The following is a 22493-nucleotide window of genomic DNA, read 5'->3' as shown; positions in this document are numbered from 1 at the left end:
TAGTCAATGCAGTGCTCCAATTATTGTTGCCATAGCTCCAATCTTTGGCTTCGATTTAGGCTACTGCTTTGTTGCCACCCAAAGCTATTGTTGTTAGTCTCAAAATATTGCTGTTTCAAATTTTCACAAATTTCCTTCAAATATATTGCCAATTACTTCACATGTTTCAACTATAAATTATTAATTCTTATACTCAGCTACTGTCAATTGGACTTCAATGTGTTGTAGTTAATTTCAACATATTTTCTTTTTAGATTACTGTCTTTGAATGGGAGGAAATAAGGTGAAGGAGAGTTTGGTCTTGAATGAAGTCATGGGAGAGTTAAGAAGAAAAGAAAATTGTATTTAGGTTTAAATAAATTTATTAATATTTATTTTTAAATCATCTAATTTTCTTTATTTTGTTAATTAACAAGGTGATAAATTATGGTTTATTGATAATGCACGGGACTCATGCACTGACGCTATATCAAATATAATATTATTTAATATTGTAGATTTTATTTTAGGTTTATTACTTTTATTTTAAATGTAACTAATTATTTTAAGAACTTTTATTATTAGATTAAAATATATAATAATACATTACTAAATAAAAATTCATATTGAGGATGAAATGCATTTATATAGAATTTTTATGTAGAGATGTGTTGGGTTAAATCCGAATTAAGCAACGAATACGAATAAAAATTTGAAATAATTGGATACAAATATTTACGTGGAAAAACCCCTTCGAAGAGAATAAAAACCCACGGGTAAAAAAATTTTCACTAAAACAACAAAAACTGGAGAGGAGTACAATATGGAGAAACAAACAAATCTCAAACCCAAAATTACAAAGTTTTCCCGAAATTCCCACAAATTCTCTCTTAATTTTGTTGTTATTATTCAAAACTATCTAGGGTTTCTAAAAGGCCTATTTAAGGCTAAAATTCATGTGAAAATATGATTAAAATATTCCTAGAATAATCAAAGTTAGACTAGGAAAAGATAACAGAGTTTAACTAGGAGAAGAACCATGGTTTCGTAGGGAACACCTCGCCACAACATGATGTTGTGTTCAGCTTGTCAGGACGCCATGCATCGCGTCGTCGAGACAACGAATTCTTTTTGTTGGGATGTCGTGTGTTGTGTCGTCAGGACGTCCTCTCTTCCTCGTAACGACTTCGGCTCTATTTCATCCGAAATACAAGGCACACTCCACAAATCTCCACCTTAACTCATATTTTCGAAACGTCTTTTTTGCTAAGTCCCGTTAAGGGCCTAACTTGATCTTTGTCAAATGTTTACCAAGTCTAAGTAATGCTTGAACTTGGAAATCGGAAGGCTTTTTGTCATCATGTCTGTTAGGTTGTTTTCTGTGCCGATTTTGTGAATCTAAACATCTTATTGAATGATCACCTCTCGAACAAAGTGGTACCGAATATCCATATGTTTGTTCTTTCATGATGCATCTGATCATTGGTGAGATGTATGGCACTTTGACTATCGCAATATACAACAGTTGTCGTTTTTACTAACCAGCTCTTTGAATAGACCTCTCAACCAAATGGCCTCTTTCACAGCCTTTGTGATAGCCATATTCTACCTCTGTAATTGATAATACCACAGTGGCCTGTAAGGTGGCTTTCCAGCTAATTATGTAGTTACCGTAAGCGAACAGATAACTTGTGAAAGACCTTCTTTTGTATAGGTTTCCAGCATAATTCGAGTCCACATAGCCGACTAGACCTACTAAACATCTTTCGAATTCTAAACAAGTATTAGAAATCCCCCTCAAATATCTAAGTATCCACTTAATAGCTTGTCAGAATAATTTGTCGAGTTTGGTCATGTATCTACTACTACACTAACAGCATGTGAAATATCGGGACAAGTGCAAGCCATTGCATACATTAGACTTTCGACTGTATTAGAATAAGGAACCAAAGACATGTACATTTCTTCATCTTTGGCTTGTGGTGAATCTGAAGCCAAAAGTCTAAAGTGTGCAACTAAGGGAGTACTAATTGGTTTAGAATCTTGCATTCAAACCACTTTATGTATCTCTATTGTGACAAAACAGCTTCCCAGAGTGTCTATCTCTCGAAATTTTCATCCCTAAAATTTTCTTAGCTGCACCAAGATCATTCATCTCAAACTTAGAATTGAACATGGTTTTTAATCGATTAATTTTGGATGGGTGGTTTAACAAGTTGTGAAGTATCGTTCTTTTGAAGGGATTCCATCTCCTCTTCCATAGCAACGAGCCACTAATTGGAATCAAAAGCCCGAACTGCCTCTAAATACTTCGAAGGGTAGGCTGAATCAATGCTCTTCGCAACACTTAGTGCATATGCCACTAGATTTCCTTCACAATATTTTTTTATGGTTTGATCTCTCGCTTTTTTCTGTATTGGGCTGACTTATAATCTTGAAGGGTCTCTGATTGGGATGGAGAGGCTTCAAAAACCGTCTATTGCTTCAAAAAGGCATCCGTTTCATGATTTCTATGTGATATTGCGATGTGAAGATTCTCTTCGTCGAGATGTTACCCTTGTTCATTGTGATGTTGTGACGTCGATCTTTACGACATCGTGATGTCGCTGTTTGTTTTTTTGGCTCCACCTTACTTGAAACACTCGGCTTTTCTATGTTGTTTTGACCTAGTAAACCCCTTTTTGATAGAATCATCAATGTTTCATCAAACATAAAATCTCTACTAACGATGACCTTACTCATTTCTAAGCACTATAACTTATAGTCTTTTATCTAAACAGCAAAAACCAGAAAAATACGAACCCCTTTTTGACAAAATCATCGATGTTTCATCAAATGTAACATCTCTACCGACGATGATCTTACTCGTTTCTAGGCACCATAACTTATAGCCGTTTATCCCAGTAGCAAAACCCAGAAAATACACTTCATAACCCTTATTTTCAAGCTTTCCCTGACTAACTTGAGGATAAACAGGAGAATCGAATACTCTAAAGTTAGAGTAATTAAAAGGATTACCTGATCAAATCTCTTCAGGAACCTTTCCATCCAAAGCTCGATATGAAGACCAGTTCACTAAATAACTTGCTAGGTTTGTTGCTTTGCCCCAAAACTCCTTTTCTAAGCCTGCATTGGAAAACATACATTGAGCTTTCTCAAGTAATGTTTTGTTCATTTGTTCGGAAACTTCGTTTTGTTGCAAGGTACCTACAATTGTGTGGTCTATCAATTTCTTTCCATTTGCAAAAATTGTTGAACTCACTTGAATAGAACTCGAGACCGTTATCCATTTTTAGCCGCTTTACAAACTTCCCAGTCTGTTTTTCAAGTAAGGTCTTCTATTGCTTAAAGATCCCTAAGACTTCATTCTTGTGTTTCAAGAAATATACCTAAACTTTTTTAGAGTGGTCATTAATAAAAGTTAGAAGATATCTACTACCTCCATTGAAGATGACTGGAGTCGAACCTAATAAATCGAAATGAATGTAGTTAAGGGTCCCTTTAGTATTATGTATAGCTGAATCGAAGCTAATTTGAGTCTGCTTCCCATAAACATAATGCTTACAGAAATCAAACTTTCTAACTCCGAAGCCTGTAAGAAGACCTCTTTTTATTCCAAACGGTCATGTCTTTTTCACTCATATGACTGAGTCGCATATGCCACAACTAGGTTGATTCAGAATCCGTAAAAAGTAAATTTTTCCGTGTCGTTGTGATGCCAAAAGAGTTCTCATCGTGACATGGTGACGATCTCGCCTCTATTTCAGTAATTGTTATCGAACCGAACACTATTGAACCTTGCAAAATGTATAGGCTGCCAACTTTATATCATATCATCAAAATAAAAGCTCTACAATATAACTTTTAAATCATTTGACAATGATCTTGCAACCATTCGAGTATAGAATACCCAAAAAGGCGAGATTCTTCTTTAAATCAGGCACATGTCTGACATCTGATAATGTTTGATCTTTCATGCATCCTAATATGAATGGTACTAATGCTGGTTATTTTGTAGTGTGAGTTATTTCCTATAATCACAACTCCATCTTTAATCGAACTATATGTGGAGAAGCAGTCCCTGTTAGGGCACATATAGTAGGAACACCCTAAATTCAAGACCCACTCAGATGTGAACTTAGACCTTTCGATCGTTGACACTAGTAATAAATTATCACTTTTGTCCTCATCTACACTAGCATCGGTTATATCAACTTTCTGCTCCCCTTTCTCATTGTTTTGGATGGCCCTCTTATTTTTGTTCTGCAATTTATAAGATTATGACTTACTGTGACCCATCTTTTTGCAATAACCACACTACTTGTCGTAATTTCTTGATTTTGATCTAGCCCTTCATCTTCTTTGACCCGAATCCTTAGATTATTGTCTTCCTCTAGCAACCAAAACGAGGCTTGCCGATCTGAGTTGTTCTTTGAACTTAACTTGTTGTTGAGTTTATCTTTTCTTAATAAGTTTCCCTTTATGTTCTCAAACGAGAGTCTCTCTCTACCGTAAATCAGGGTTCCCTTGAAATTTTTGTATGGAAATGGTAAAGAACAAAGCAATAACATAGTTTGACCTTCGTTGTCTATATTAGTCTCGACATTCTTCAAGTCATTAAAGAGAGTAACAAATTCATTGATGTGAAACCTAATAGACTCACCTTTTACCATATAAAACATGTATAATTGATGTTTTAATACCAGGCGATTTGCGAGGGACTTTGTCATATAAAGGGCTTTCAATTTCCTCCATAAGACTATTGTTGTCTTCTTCGTAAGTACCTCTTACAATACATTGTTAGTGACGCACAACTGAAGTGTTGATAGTGTTGGAAAAAACCCGGTTTGAAAACGGTTTTTTTGCACAGTAAAAAATTAAAATTTTGAAAACCGACCCGATTTGTAATATTTATAACAATAAACTTTAACTGAATTCGTACATGTGTTTTTGACTTAGCGGACGTTCCTTATTCCTAGCTTTCAACCAAATGATCTTCTTCGCTATTCTTGTACCACGAACTACTTTGAGTGTGGGCTCGAACCAATTGAATCAAAACACAGAAATAGAAAAAGTTTTCTCTTATTTTGGGGTGAAAACAAAAATTTTCTCTTCTTAATAAAAACCAATAGAATTATTATTCCGAAAAAATATATGTAATAGGTGAGAATAAATTCTCTCTATTTTTTGGCAGAATAACAATCTCTCAAAGTTGTGTCTATAGCTCTACCGGTGCTATCTATTTATAGGAAGAGAAGGTATAACCCATGTTGAGTTGTAGTGGTTTATTTCAAATAGAAAAATAACATCCTACTTAGAATAGGAATAACATCCTACTTAGAATAGGACTAGAATGGATGGCACACTCTAGTATTATTATTAAGGTTGTCGCCCTTTTCATGTCCATGAGGGGTTTTTGGGCCTCTTTCACATCGGATCCAATTACAAGTACTTACTAGGCCTTTTTAACCTAGTACTCTATAATGTAATCCAGCACTTAGTAGTTGTAAGTACTTACTAGGCTTTATTTTTCCCTTAGCAAAATTTTGACGATTTTACCTTGGTAAAATTTTGACGATTTTGCCCATCATAAAATTTTAAGAAAATATGTTCAATATTTCACAACTCAACATGTTCACTATGACCGAATGATTTATTTTTATTTTCACGCTTCAAAACAGTCCAAAATTATAAACTTATCCTTTCGATCATTTTTTAAGTAATCCATATAGGATTGCAAATGGATCATTTCAATTTCCATTTCCATTTTTGGAAACTTACATTTATTTCCAAATGATTACATTTCTCTATTTCAAAGAAAACCATAATCATTCTTCAATATTTCCTATTTCTCTTTTCCTATTCATTCCGTTTATTTCTATTCAAACACGTAATTTATTTCTAGTTTCAATGAGCTAACGGAAGGATTGATTGAACATATGTAGTTGAGGCTCAAATGATTTATAATTAAGTTCTGATTTTCACCTATTAATTATAAACTCATTTAGTCACGAAGTCATTCTATTATAGTATCGTGACTAAGCTCTCCCTAATAACATACCATTACGAAAACAACTACTAAGTGCTCGTCTCATGACCTTGTCATTAGTGTATTACCCTCATAGGATATCCTTGATCTTTTTGGGATAAAATATGTTCTCCCAATATGATTCTATTTTATCTCATGGTAACTATTACATCTTCCTTCATGAAAAGTCAATCACTAACAAATAGTGGTCAAGTCATCCACAACAAAGACGGACGACCCGTGGCAACGTTTACTTTTCATCACCGTGGCAACGTTTACTTTTCATCAATCATGTAATGCCAATGAAAGGATATCATTTACCCATGGTTTGGGCTACGAATTCTACTGCTGTAAATGACGCTATATACTGCAGAAGTCGTAAACCCAACACATCAGCTTTCAGTTCCTTATTTATTTGAACTCAGGCTTTTACTTATATAAAAGTGTACAAGTCACGCATACATAGTTCACCATCCACTCAAGATTTAGGCATGTCATACTATGAATGTCACAAATAAATAAATCCATAAACAGATTCAGGATCTACCCTGCTTGGATCCTATCCGATGTACTGTCAGTCTAGTTAGTCATATCTATGTCTCTATCTTTTTGAGTTATCTGCTCTAATGCCCAAGATAAGGCATTTTGCCAATTGGACTTGATAGACGACATATTAGTCGTTCAATCAGTTTGCTCATTTCTGATTAGACTAATGACATGTTTAAGTTCATCTACTAATACAAGTTGTTTTTTCGTATTATGACCTGACCATGTAATACCGCTTAATATTAGTTAACATTAGACAACTAGTGAGAAACATTTGCTTTCATTTTGCTTTGCGTGCAAAAACCACGAGAGGACAATATACAAATTATTAATGTAATTAATGAATAATTTTATTAACTATTCTGTTCGAAAAACTACAAGTGTACTTAGACGAAAATACCATACTTAGGGCACCAGATCTAACAGACAGTGCCTCATCATCAAGCTCTTCCCATTATGTCTGATTCACATCGGCGGGCCTTCACCCTGGAACGATATTTTTTAGACCGTTCTGAACTAGAATTATCGTCATCCAAATTTTTCACAAACTAAAATTTGTGATCACATCAAACTTCTTAATATCATAACTCATTGCCATCTCTGAACGGGTTGTATGCGAAAACCGAACCAAGCTCTAATACTAGTTTGTTGGGTTAAGCCTGAATTAAGCAACGAATACGAAGGAAAAATTGATAAAATTGGACACAAATATTTACATGGAAAAACTCCTCCAAAGAGGATAAAAAACCACAAGCAAAGAAAACTTTACTAAAATGGCAAAAACTACAGAGGAGTACAAGAGGGAGAAACAAACAAACCCTACACCCAAAATTACAAAGTTTTCCCAAAATTCCCACAAACTTTCTTAATTTTGTTAGTATCATTCAAAATTATCTAGGGTTGCTAAAAGACCTATTTATAGGCTGAAATTCATGTGAAAATATGACTAAAACATCCCTAGAATAATCAGAGTTAGATTGGAAAAAGATAACAAAGTTTAACTTGGATAAGAAACCTAGTTTCGTAGGGAACATGTTGCTATATCGTGATGTCGTGTTTGGTTCATTAGGACGCCATGCATTGCATTGCTAGGATGACAGGTTCTTGTTGTCGGGACGTCGCGTGTTGTGTCGTCAGGACATCAATTATTCCTCATCACGACATCGACTCTGTTTCATTTGAAATGCGAGGCACACTCCATAAGATGAAAACATGATTAAAGATTTAGTATTTTTTTTTAAAAGGATGGTATTGATCCGAAAGTATAAGAATGAAATTCATCCTTAATACTTATTAAAGCTTTGGGGGACGAAATTTGTAGGAGGATTTTTCATGATTCACCCTAAAACTTTTTAAAAATATGATTTTAAAATATGTATGTTGAGATCACTCTCTAAATCTAATTTTCAAACCACCACAACAGTTTTAGAGAAGTTTGAACCTTTGTGTAATAGGCCCAATTTCTCCATGGACTAAGAACTCGTGAAGGAAACCTTAGAAGCTTTGGGGAGTCCACTCTATGGGCTTGCCTTTAAGAAGTCCAAGGCTATCACTTGGGACCAAAATGAGGTCAAAATAATTGGAGCCCAACCTGGTAATTGGACAATTACAGACAAAGATGGGGCTTGCTATGGGAGAAAATTGAGATCTCTACTCCTGGTTAGAATGTGATCGAGAGTTAGGAATTAGGGTTGGCGAATCAAAGAAGGCTTAAAACAATCTTGCTTAAGATTTGAAAGGCTGTCAGATTTTAGGCTCGAAAATGAGAGCGACTCCAACATGCCATTCAGCGTAATAGGTTGAATCCCGACGACCACATCGTTTTTTTTCTAAATATTTATAAAAAAATTTAAAACTTTATCAAATAATAATTAAAAATCACACTTAAAATAAGCCTAAAAATTCAGAACAAAAAATTAAATCGAAATAAATTGAAATGAACAGTTCAAAATTTTTTTAAAAAAAACTCAACTGAATCAAACCGAATCGATATCATCATTATATAATTGATTAATTTTTAAATTTTTAAAACACTCATCTAGTTAAAATTGAATGAAAGGGTTTATATATATTGTTTATAATTTGTTTAAATTTTATTTTTTTGTATATTTCTTTGTTTAATTTTTTAAAATTTTAATATATTCTTTGATTTCTATATTTCTATATATTTTTTAATTTTTTAATTTCTTTTTTTTATAATTTTTAGATTTTTTTAAATTTGCAAATTATGAAATAATAATATCTTGTATGTGGAGGAAATAAGTGGCTAGTAGGAGATGAGTGTTGGATCAAATAGCGCGAAAGAATTTTGAGTTAATCAAGTTGATGAGTTCTATTTTATAATTTTTATTTGATTTGATTTTTTTTCAAATTAAATCGAATAAAATGAAATTCAAGTTGAACCAAGTGTAATAAATTTCTTCAAAATTCTAAAAAATCAAATAAATTAAAGAACTGAACTGCTTGACAAAAAATAATTCTAAGTCGTGATCTAAGGTAAAAAAACTTTGAAGACTAAAGTGAAAAAGGAATAAATTTAGGAGCTAAATCAAATAAGGAAAACATTATTTTTAGGCTTAAGGGTGTTAAAAATTCTCAAACTTTTTCAAAAAAAGTAATTAAGCCCCTCTTTTCTTTTTTTACTCAATTGAGCACTTGAACTTTCAAAATGCATAAAAAAATGCCCTCAAACTTCTTCAAAAAAAAAAGCAATTAAACTCTTGCCTTTTTTTTCACTCAATTGGGTACTAGAACTTTCAAAATGAATCAAAAAGACCTTCAAAATTTTTCAAAAAAGTAATTAAGCCCAAACTTTTATTAAAAATTAGAAAAAACTATAAAAATAATAAATTTGAGAAAATTATTAAATTTTAATAAAAATATAAAATTATAAAATTATTAAAAATTATAATTTTTATATAAAAATCGTAAAAAAAAGGGATTAATTGCTTTTATTGTAAAGATTTAAGGGCCTTTTTTATGCATTTTGAAAGTTTAAGTACCTAAATGAGTACAAAACAAAACAGAGGCTTAATTGCTTTTTTTGAAAAAAGTTTGAGGAATTTTTCACCCTTAAACCTTAATTTTATATTAACTATTAAAATGTTGGTATAATATATCTATCTATCAATTTATAGGTATTGTTTTTATAGTAATTACATATGATAACATTTTAAAGGTGAATGATTCAAAAGAAGGGAAAAAGCTTGCTTTCTTTCAACAAATATATTCTCAAAGGAAAGTGTTGGGAAGGCCCCCATCATTCTATTGCATATGCACATCATTAATCAATAATTATATTAATTAATTATTCTAATTAAATATATAATTAAGTATAAAATTTTACCCAAAGCTAGGCAGAGAATCGAGGAAAGAGCTAGTATAGGTCTCTAAAATTAATAATATCGTACATAAAATATATGCATGAATTTATAAAATGAATTTTTGAAGGGGAAGTGGGTATCAAGGGTGGATATGATGCCTGTATCATATGTCAACTTCCATCTCTTAAAGTTAATGGTATCAACTAATCTCCTCAAAAAAGTATACTCAACTGGTTTAGCTAATTATTAGTATCTTTTGATAGCAATAACAAGTAATTAGTAATTCGCACTTAATCTACAAGATCTTTGTATAAAGCCAGTCAATATAGGTTGGGCATATTGGGAGTATTCGATACTTATTTAGTCTTTTTTTCTCAAGTATGGTGATTATAGTTATAATCATAATTGTAAAAATAGAATGTCGGTAATGACAATATATCACAAAGAAAAAAGAAATAAAAATAAAGAACACACATATTTTTACGTGGAAGTCCTTTCGGAAAAAAAAACCATTGGCAGATGAGAAGAAAATTCACTGTCAAATTCGAATGATTACAAGAGGAGTTTCAACTACATCTATTTATAGGTTGAAAAAAACCTAATTCTAATCAAAGTCAAATATATTATGCTAATAAATGCTAAATATATTATACTCATAAATACTAAATCTTCTAGAAAGAAGATATATTTTGTTTAACTTGACTTGCGAGTAATCTCTTAGAATTTGGGTCACACAACTCTAGCAATCTCCACATTGACACAAATTCTCAACGAACAAGTTTTTCACCTCTTCCATAAAACCCCTTAAGGGTTTAACTTCAACAACCAACCAAGTCTAAGCAGTGCTCAAACTTGGTTATAGGAAGTAGTCATCATATTTGCAGGATTTTCATGAGTACTAATTTTGTTCACAACAATATCACAAAGAGCAGTAATCGCCATGTACTCAGTAATCACCATGTACTCAGCTTCAGTGGTAAACAAAGCGACTGTAGTTTACAAAGTGGCTTTCCAACTGATTGCACAACCTCCGATTGTAAAGACATAACCTGTGAAATCTTCTTCTATCAAGGTCTCTAGCAAAATCTACATTAACATACCCAATGACTCCAGCTCTAATTCTTCCAAACTGTAAGCAAACATCAGTAGTACCTCATAAGTATCTTAAAATCCACTGAACTGCTTTCTAATGTTCTTTACCGAGATTCGCCATGTATCTGCTAACTGCACTAACTGCATATGATAAACCTGGACGTGAACAAACCATAACGTACATGAGAGATCCCACTACACTAGAGTATGGAAAATGTGACATGTACTCAATCTTATCATCTGATTGTGGTGACAAAGCCAATGAAAGTTTGAAATGAGCTGCTAAAGGAGAACTAACAGACTTAGCACTCTGCATATTGAACCTGCAAAGAACTTTCTCAATGTACCCCTTCTGACTTAGGTACAATTTACTTGCTTTTCTATCTTTGAGAATCTCTATACCAAATATCTTCTTTGCTGGTCCTAAATCTTCATCTCAAATTCTTCACTTAGTTGGGCTTTGACCTTTCTTATCTCTCATTTATCTTTTGCTGCCATCAACATGTCATCAACATAAAAGAGTAGATACACAAAAGAACCATCACTTTTTTTTTAAAAGTAAACACAACTGTCAAAACTAGTTCTTTTGAAATCATGAGAAGTTGTAAATGAATCAAACCTCATGTACCACTGTCTTGGTGACTGTTTCAAACCATAAAAAGGATTTTTGCAGCAAGCAAACATAGTTTTTTTTTTTCTGATATTGTAAAACCCTCTAGTTGTTACATGTAAATATCTTCCTCAAGTTCTCCATGCAAAAATGTAATTTTTAGATCTTACTGCTCAAACTCCAAATCATGCATGACCACAATACCAAGCAAAGCTCGAATCGAACTATGCGTCACAACTGGGGAGAACACATCTGTGAAGTCCACTCTTGAAATTTGACTGTAACCCTTTGCAATAATTCTTGCTTTATATCTAGGTTTTTGAACTTCTGGAGTCCCTTCTTTCTTTTTAAACACCCATTTACAAAGAATAACCTTTTTACCTTTAGGAAGTTTCACAAGATCCCATGTTCTGTTTTTGTAGAGTGATTCCATCTCCTCTTGCATAGCAAACATCCACTTTTCTGAGTCTTCACAGCTAACCGCCTCAGAATAATTAGATGAATCTTGGTTTACATTTATATCTTTAGCAACATTTAAAGCATAAGGCATACTTCTTTGGAGGTCTAATTTCTCTTCTACTTCTATTTTTGGCGATAGAGTATTGCGGTAAAGAAACAACTCTATTATAAATTTTTGTACTAGCTTGAGGAGTCGACTCTATTGTAGATTCTGGATTAATCTGATGCTCCACTTGCTTTTGATTTTCTCTATTGGAAGAGTCTTTAAGATATAAATTAGGTAGCAAAGTAGTTTCATCAAAAATAACATCTCTGCTAATCACAACTTTTCTATTTGTAGGACACCATAACTTATACCCTTTTACACTAGCTTTATAACTAAGAAAGACACATTTAATGGATCTCGGTTCTAATTTTCCATTATCAACATGAGCATACGCAGGATACCCAAAGATCTTTAAATCAGAATAGTCAGCAGGATTACCATACCATACCTCTTGTGGAGTCTTTTTCTCAATGGCAACGAATGGAGATTGGTTGATCAAAAAACATGCAGTAGAAGATGCTTTGGCCCAAAATGACTTTGGTAAGTTGGCATTTGGCAACATACACTGAACCTTTTCCATGATCATTCTGTTCATTCGTTCTGCAACATTGTTTTACTGTGGAGTATGACGAAGTGTCAAGTGTCTCACGATCCCTTCTAACTTACACAATTTATTAAACTCATTAGAACAGAACTCTTAACCATTGTTTGTGTGGAGGTATTTTATTTGTTTTCCCATTTGTTTTTCAATCATAGTTTTCCAAGGCTTAAATGTGGAAAACACATCGTTTTTCTACTTCAGGAAGAACACTTAAACTTTTCTGAAATATCATCAATAAAAGTTAGCATATAATTAGCTCCACTTCTCGAAGGCACTCTAGATGGACCCCACAAATCAGAATGAATATTCTCAAACGTTCCGTTCGTGTTATGGATTTCTTTAGTGAATCGAACTCTCTTTTTCTTCCAAAAAATGCAGTGCTCACAGAACTTTAGTTTGCAAATTCCTTACCCATCAAGAAGTCCTTTTTTGCTCAATTCTGCCATGCCATTCTCACTCATATACTGTAGACACATATGCCAATATTTAGTAATATTATCAAGTGAAGAGGAAGAGGAAGCGACAGTTGCATCACCAGTAACAATAGAACCCTACAAAACATATAACTTGGCAATCTTTCTCTGCCCTTTCATCAGAACGAGGGAACCTTTGGAAATATTCAAAACCCCACTTTCAGCTGTGTATCTGTACCCTTTTGAATAAAGAGTACTCAACGAAATTAAATTTTTCTTCAATTCTGGAACATGTCGTATGTCACTAAGTGTTCTAACAACTCTGTCAAACATCTTAACTTTAATCGTTCCCACCTACAATTTTACACGAAGCACTATTTCCCATTAAAACAACACCTTTAGACATTATTTTGTAAGTTGTAAACCAATCCCAATTGGGACTCATGTGGAAGGTGTAGCCGAATTAAGGTTCCACTCCTCGCTCACTTGAGAAGTGTTGACAGAAGTGACTAGAAGTTCACCATCTCTGTAGTCTTCTACAACATCAGTTTCACCAGAATTTTCTGGTTGTTTTCCCTTTTGATTCGCAGTCTCCCTTTTGATCTTGTTCTGTAGCTTATAGCACTCAAATTTAATGTGCCCTTTCTTCTTGCAGAAGTTACAAGTTTTACCTCTGTTTGAAGACTTCGATCTACCCTTAGATTTACCGTGAGGATTCCATTCCTGTGTCCTTCCAAGATCATCATCAGCATTCTGTTTTTGTCTCTCACGAACAATGAGAATCTCTCCTTTAGAGTCGGGTTTAACCACAAGATGCTTTATCTTATCATATGAGGTTAAAGAATTATAAACCTCATCAATTGTGAGAGACTCGAGTCTATATAAAATTGTGTCTCTAAAGGTTGAATAAGACGGGGGCAACGAACAAAGTAGAATCAACCCTAGATCTTTTTTATCATACTAAACCTCCATGGCCTCCAAGTTTGAGAAAATTTCTTTAAACACTGTTAAGTGTTCGTGCATAGACGCACCTTCCTCCAAACGATGAGCATAAAGATGCTGCTTCATATGCAACTTACTGGTTAGATTTTTTAACATACATATTTGTTCCAGCCTCTTCCATAATGCAATAACGGTCTTCTCCTTCATCAAATCCCGCAAAATTTCATTAAACAAATACAGATGTAATTATGTTAACGCCTTTCGATCTTACGCTTCTTTTCATCATCTGTTAATGTCTAAGGCATCTTATCTATCCCTAGCAGGGCATTTCCAGATCCATCTGTAAGAACTGCTTGTATCTTAATCTACCACAACACAAATCTGGTGTTGCAATCCAACAGTGAAATTTCATACTTTAAAGACGCCATTATCGTAATCGAGATGAACAACCCGAAAGCTCGGATACCAATTTGTAAAAATAGAAACAATATATCACAAAGAAAAAAGAAATAAAAATAAAGAACACATAGATTTTTACGTGGAAACCCTTTTGGGGAAAAAATCACGGGCAGAGGAGAAGAAAATTCACTATGTCAAATTCGAATGATTACAAGAGGAGTTTCGACTACATCTATTTATAGGTTGAAAGAACCTAATTCTAATCAAAGTCAAATATATTATGCTAATAAATGCTAAATATATTATACTCATAAATACTAAATCATCTAGAAAGAAGATACATTTTGTTTAACTTGACTTGTAAGCAATCTCTTAGAATTTGGGTCACACAACTCTAATAATAATTATTTTAATTAATTTTTTTCATAACATATTTGAAATGAACCTAACAAACTAAACAGAAAAACCAAAAAATTAAAGTTACCACTTGTTGGCACCATTTTTTGATAAAAATAGGGTCGACTTGGATTTTGAAAAAGAAAATGAATACGGGAGTCGCCACCAATCCTTTTTGATAAGGTGTGATCGGGTCACCTTGAAAAGTGGTTGTTTTCAAATAACAATTTAATTTTATTAAAACAACGATTTTGGTCCACGAAATTCAAAAAAATAGGTTCGGGAGTCGGTTACGTACGAGGAAGGATTAGCACCCTCGTAACGCCCAAAATTGGTACCTAGTTGATTATTTAGTGTCTTTAATGTCGAAGATTAAAACTTTAAAGAATTTTAAAAATACGATCCTACAAATTTTTGAATAATGTGGGTTGGAATTTAGGATTCTCTTGTTTCGGAAGAATATCACATCCATCACATTAAGATACGATACTTTAAACTCTTGAAACCAAGATCACTTCATGGTTTCCAAAACCCGTACTTTGAAACTTTAATAGGGTATTTGGCTATTTGGCTAAACGAGAAATCGAAACCCAACACATTAGAGCACACTTTCTCGGATTTCCAAATGCAAAATATTGCCTTTGTTATTTTGTAGAAAAAATCCTCATCTCGAGAAAACAAAATGTCATATCCAATACGTTAGGACACAACGTATTGAATTCCCGATAATGAGCTTTTATTTATGTTTTTTGATTAGAGAGCATTCTCGATTATTTAGATTCAACGAAGAAAATTGAAACCCAACACGTTAGGGCTCAATCCTCTCGAAGATCCCAAGTATCGGGTATTGCCTTTATTTTCAAAAGCTTTTGAATGAAATAATTTTGAAGTTTAAATGATATTGAATGTAACTTTTTAAGCGAATAAAGCACGACAGAATGTCAATGTAATGAACTCAAATAACCCTTACATACAAATGAGCAACACAATACATACATACACAAGTAATAGTCCCATATAATAGATCCATACCAATATCAACAATTAAAGGCTAAATTAATTGGAAAATTAATCTCGAACGAAACATCATGCAAACTAATACAAAAACATAATAAAGAAAGGAATTGAAATTTGTATAAAATAATTTAAATAAAATACGCAAAGGTTTGAAATATAAAAATATCAATAAAAGTAAGTAAAAATACGCAAAGGTTTGAAATATAAAAATATCAATAAAAGTAAGTAATAGGTGAATGAATTTTAAAGTCAATATTATATAAATATTTAAAATAATGTATATAAGTTAATTTAAATAATAGAACGAAAAACTTCATATAATGGTATATATATAGCAATAAAAAAATTGAAATAAGCAAAATATATAATAGGGTCTTTTAAAAGGAATCCATACTATAGGTAAATATATATATATGTATCGTAGTATTGCACAAAATATTATTAATCTTTTAAACACAGAGGTATATAAATGGGTTTAAAAAAGGTATTATAAAATAAGATCACAAAAAATATATATATTAGATTAACATAGAAAATATATAAAATGATGCATGATGAAATTAAATATCAATATATAATAATAATATAAAAGAAAACTTAATATAATAATATACAATAAATTTATCATACTAATAATAATACATTATAAAAGAGAAAATAATACATAATGAGATTAAATACTAATATATGATAATAACTTAAAATAACAATACATACATATAAAGATTAATGAAAATATGAACAAATATAATAATCTATAATAATAAGAGTAATAATAATTAATAGTAAGCTAAAAAAGGCAAAAGGGATTAAATCGAAGCTAAAACAGAATTACAAGGGAAAAACATAAATAAAGCCAAATAAGGACCCATGTGCAATGCCCGAACAACATGGAGGATTAATCGGAAATATTTCCCGCCCTATCAAAATGCAGCGTTGCATGTGGACTAAGATGAAATCCGTAAGAAAATAGGTGGTCCAATTTAAAGAAACAACAGAAACTAGATTGAGCCAAGGCGCAAAAGTGGAGGACCTGGCGCACAAATAACCCTCCCCATACCAAAATGCGCGGATCTAGCTGTGGTTGGATCGGGTCATCGGGTATGGTCGTTAAACGACATCGTTTGAGCGCTAGGAACCCTAGCTCAAAATGGCGCCGTATTATGTTATTATTTAAACTAAAATTTCTTAAAAAAAGACATTTTGCAGCTTATAATTTTTTTTAAAAAGATTGCTGCTCCTCTTCTAGGGTTTCGGCCCTATCCTTTGACACCTCTCCGCCGCCTTGATTCCATCATGAATGGTGGTCGGAGCCTCACCGCATAGGGCTTTTTGGCTCCTTTTCGCGCGTATTTAGAGGCATCGCGAGGTAAGGTCCCTTTTTTCTCTTTATTTTCTCTTTTACAGAAAAGAAGTATAACAAACTGATCTTGAAGAAAACCGAAAAGAAAGAAGAAAGAAGAAATCGAAAAAAATAAATTTTAGATCACCTTTAGAAACTTTCCTTTTCTATTGCCTTCTTTCAAAGATTTTGATACAATATTCGTGGGCTCCCCCCTTTTACCAATCTGTGTTTGGCCTTTTATATAGCCAAAAATAAAAATCCCTACTTTCCTATTTTGTTTTCTTTTTCTTCTGTTACAATTTTTCGCTATAAATCTGTCATTTCTTCTTTTTGCTGCTTTGGTTTGTCGTTTGTTGCAGGTTCGACCAGCTAGAAGTGTTGACGAGGGCGAAGCTTTTGGCTTTTTGCCGTTTTGGTGCAAGGTGGCCAAGCAGGCGTCGGGATGAGGGTGGGCGTTGCGCTCGAGGAAGAGCGGGGCGGAGGCTAGGGCTAGGGTTAGGTTTTCCTCTGAAAATAGTTAGGTGTTGGGATTTAGGGTTTGAGTTTGATTTTGGGCTTTGGGTCTGTTATTGTAATTGGGTCTGTAATTTTTTTGGGTTGGTAGGTTAATTTTAGGTGGGTTTGGGTTTCTGTTTTGGGTACTGAGCCCGGGCAAAAATGACCTATAACACCATTAATCAATTCGGACTAGGTTCTAAACTTAAAAGGATCTCAAAACTAGACATCAAAACTTAAGTTCATTAAACAAAAATGGACCTATAATGCCCCAAACCCGACCCGATTCACCGGGTTCAGATTTGGGTGTTACCACGCAAGACTCACATTACGCACAATGTCAATTTACAATTACTTATTTATTGAAACATGTACTATGACATTTTAATCAAAAATTTATTATAAGAAAATAAAGGATGTGTTTAATATATATTTAATATAAATATACTCAAATTAAATCACTACAAAATGAAAATTTATTTATTACAGATTTAAAGGTCGTATTCCTAAACTATGCCATAACTCCACTGTATGGATAATAGCCCACTTCGCCACCACCTTGGCGCACTCCTGGTGTTATCCCTCCAAGTAAAGTCTCTTCTTAATTACTTGAAAAGAAATAACAAATCTTGTAAGTACAAGAGTACTTAGTGAGCTTATGAACCATATATTGATGGATTCTTTGCAATCTTGTATGAATTGCTATGAGTCAACCATATTCTGCATCATTTACTTTGACTAATTCCAGTACAGTGTTATCATTTCTTTATACTACAATTATTATACCCTTATCATACTTAATCTTTTATATCTTGTTAACTGAGGAATCCATCCAAATATTTCACAGATCTGTTATGCCATAATACTTACTTAATAGAACACACTCTTAGAAACCACTTCCAACAATCCATACCTTAACCCATACTCTTATTTCAAACAATTGCCCATTGACATTATCTTGGACGGATACATATGTTTGGAGGATACTTACATAGAATTTCATACTATTGGTTTACAATCAAACATAAGGCTGTAAATGAACCGAGCTTGAACGAACAAACCTCTGTTCATGTTCGTTTGTTTATTTTTAAGCTTGTTCGTGTTCAGTTTGTGTTCGTTAAGAATTTGAAATCTTTGTTCATGTTCGTTTGTTTAATTTTCACGAACATGTTCAATTAACTTAATCGAACATGTTCACGAACATTAAACGAACATGTTCATGAACATATATTTGAATACGTTCACGAACAATGTTAATAAATAATAAACAAACAAACAATAAATACATACACACACATATATTGTTCAAATATAAAATAGTCAAGTATAACTATTAATAATTATATTATAAATAAAAAAAATAAAAACCAAGATAATTTTATTAATATATACTAATGGTATAATAAACAAGTTTTAAGATGATTTTATTAATATATACTAATGGAATTTTTATAAGAAAATATCATTAATAAATAAACGAGTCATAAACAAGTCAATAAATGAGCTTATAAACGAGCTTGTTCGTGAACATAAACGAAACGAGCATACCTCTATTCATGAACGAATGCTATACGAACGGTTCACGAACAGTTCATCGAACATTTTGTTCATTTACACCCCTACTTAGACATACACTAATCTAGTTTTGTACACATATGCATACTAATAATTTACTACGTATAACATTCAGATGAACTCCACATCATGCTATATCAGAATCTCATAATTCAAAATAACATTAACTCAGATTTAGAATAATTTTAGAAGGATATGCAATACCACTTTTCCATATTTACATTTCATTGTGACAAATACCCTTATCAACATACAGATACATATTTCTTTTTCACGGAACCCTCATGACTTTATTCAAATCTTATTTTAGAGCATATCAATACCTTATATTGGTCATGCTTATTCCAAAATGACTAGAATTTATTTATGTCTTACCATAGAGACAAACATTCAGATCAATAGCTTACCAGATATTCCTGACAGTTCACGCCACATAGGTCTAACAGAACACATTGCATAGGCAATCATATAGAGTACGCCACCAAGGCATTCTATTCAAAATTTTCCACAAAGGCATTCTTTTCAGAGATCACCATATAGACCATTTTTTGGAGTTTGACACAAAGGTTTTTTTACCAGAGTTCACCACAAAGGCTATTTTTAGTTGTCGTGTTTACAATATGGATTTGCCTAAACTCACATTACGTAAAGTTTGTCCATCATCAACCCGGGACACGTAGAGAACTCCATTGAGTACTCACCATTCTTTAGTTCGTATTCAGAGGGTGCCATGGCGATGAACTTTTCCTTCAAATTTCGTGTTTTCAGTTTCGACGGGCTTCATCAAACACCACCGCAGTGAACAGACACATTCTCTTGACAGACTCTTTATGCATTGACACAATCTAAATTCAATATTTTACTTCATTAACATACACCCAACCAGAACACACATATCATAGCATGTGTTTCAGACATATACATACTCAGCCAAACTTCAACGTTTCAATATGTGACATTCCAGATTTTAGGGTTAGAAGATTTGAGGGTTTTGGTTAGGGATAGTGAATAGGTCAACAAGTTTTGTTTATTTCGGTGTTTTAGTGTTAAAATGAGCCTACTGGTTTGGTGGTTGGATGTGTGTTAGTTTATCTCTGGGTTCTAAGTTCGAATCCTCGTGTGTGTTTAAGGGAGTAATTTTATTTTAGATTTGTTTTTGTTTTTTTTATTTTAAATTTGTAAATAGAAAATCCCAAAAGGTTGCACATTCTGTTTTCTTCATCCCATGTTTTCTGTTTCTTTTTCTTTGGGTTTTCTTCTTCTGCAAATTTGTTCTTTAGTACTTCCCAAAAATTCCTAGTCTCTATCGTTTCATTATTCTTCTGTTTTGTACTGTTGATTTTGTCATTGGGTAAAGGTTTTCACATATTCGTTTAGTTGGTTTTGCAGTCGAATTTCAATTAGGTAGGTGGTGACGTTCGATCCTTTTAGGGGATTGGTTTGCAAAATCAAGTATGTGTTCGGGAACTTTTTTATTTTGGTTTAGAATTTCTAAGTGGATTCTGTAAAGATCGACAATTTTTGTGGAACTCTGAAATTGGTTAATTGATGTTCTGTTTTGTTGTTGAGTTTATATGAAATCATGCAATTTCTGGTCTGTTTCTTTGTTTAAACAATCGGGGTCAGTTTGGTGGTGACTTACGCCACTTGCAAGCTGTTTCAAGGTGGTTTCAGAACCACATGGGTGGCCACATGGGCGTGTTCCAGTTCACACGGCCGTGTGGAGTTGGGGATTAGGGTTTTTAGATGAAATTAGTGCTACACGACCTTGCCATACAGCCGTGTGGCTAACTTTAGAATTTTTTCAATTTCCTCATAAGCGTGTGTTCTGGACACACAGCCGTGTCCTGTGGGCACACGGGCGTGTGAGACTTCCACACAGACGTATCGACCCTACACCACATTTTAGCACAAATGGACAGAGAGTTACACGGGCTGTTCACACGGCCATGCTCCTAGGTCACACTAGCGTATGTCATAGTCACACAGCCGTGTGCCTCCCTTTACACAGGCGTGTGCCTCCTTCACGTAGCTGTGTTGACCCCTACACGGCTGGGGCACATGGCCATGTGGCTCTGTTTCACAAATTATCGTTCTATGCTGGAATATGACTTATTTGTGTTCCTGTGTGTTTCGACTAGAGGTGATCATGGGTTGGGCTAAAAATATAGGCCCGAAATATAGGTTTGGGCAAAAGAGAGGCTCGTTTAAAAAATGAGTCGGGCTTCGGGTAAAAATTTTTTAGCCCGGGTCCAGCCCGGCTCGAATTATATATTAAATATATATTTTTTATTTTCAATCAAATATACTTTTTAAATTTTAATATGCTATTTTCTTTTTAAAATTTGCTATTTTGGTGTTGTAAAATTTAATATGGGCTGGGCCAGGCCCAGACCTAGAAAACGAGCCTAAAATTTTGTTTGGGCCCGGCTCGAACCCGAACCGAACTCAGCTCGACCCGACCCATGATCACCTCTAGTTCCAAACCTTGGCTAGGCCTTAGTAAGGGTGGTTGAAACTCTGTTTTGGCTCGATCTTATGCTATATTGTGATCATTGCTCTAATTTAATGATTGTCTAAGTGTTAAGTACTGTTAGAACTGATTTTGAATTTGGTCGATTAAATCTGTACACTTTAATTCTGCCTGATTTTCTGTAAGTTGTGTACATTGATTCAGTTTGACTAAAGCATAACTGTTAGTAAGTTGTGTGTATTATTTCTATAAGTCAGTTAATAATCTATTTGCATTCAAGCATTCGCATAAAATTTCTAATTCTGTATTCTGTTTATGCATGTCTGCCTTCAAATGGTGTGCATTTTTGCATTTGCATTTGCATTATAATTTTGGGTTTGGTTGCGAAGAGAAGAAAGTTTGATCTGTTCTGTTTTGGCAGTTGTAACTGCAACTCATCAATACTACGGTTTACCACACTATACTATGCATATGTCAGCTCTGCTGCATATCATCATCTGAGTGGCCTTGTCCACATACGTGGTGTGTAAGGTTGGATGGGCCTTTCGAGGTCCTATGTGGTGTGCATGGTTGGTTGACCTTCTTATAGCTCATTCATGGTATGAACAGGGGACGGAGAGGTGTTTGGCTAGATGGGTGGGATTATTTTCTGACTTGTTACATACCATTTGTATCTGTTTACAGGTTGTTGGTCTGAAAATGGGGTGCATGTACTATTTTGTATCTACTAAAGTACTTAGTATTGTGTAGTTGA

This window comes from Gossypium hirsutum, chromosome D07 (assembly GCF_007990345.1).
Source record: "Gossypium hirsutum isolate 1008001.06 chromosome D07, Gossypium_hirsutum_v2.1, whole genome shotgun sequence".
Lineage (NCBI taxonomy): Eukaryota > Viridiplantae > Streptophyta > Magnoliopsida > Malvales > Malvaceae > Gossypium > Gossypium hirsutum.
The sequence above is the reverse complement of the archived record's forward strand: the minus strand, read 5'-3'. Positions refer to the sequence as shown.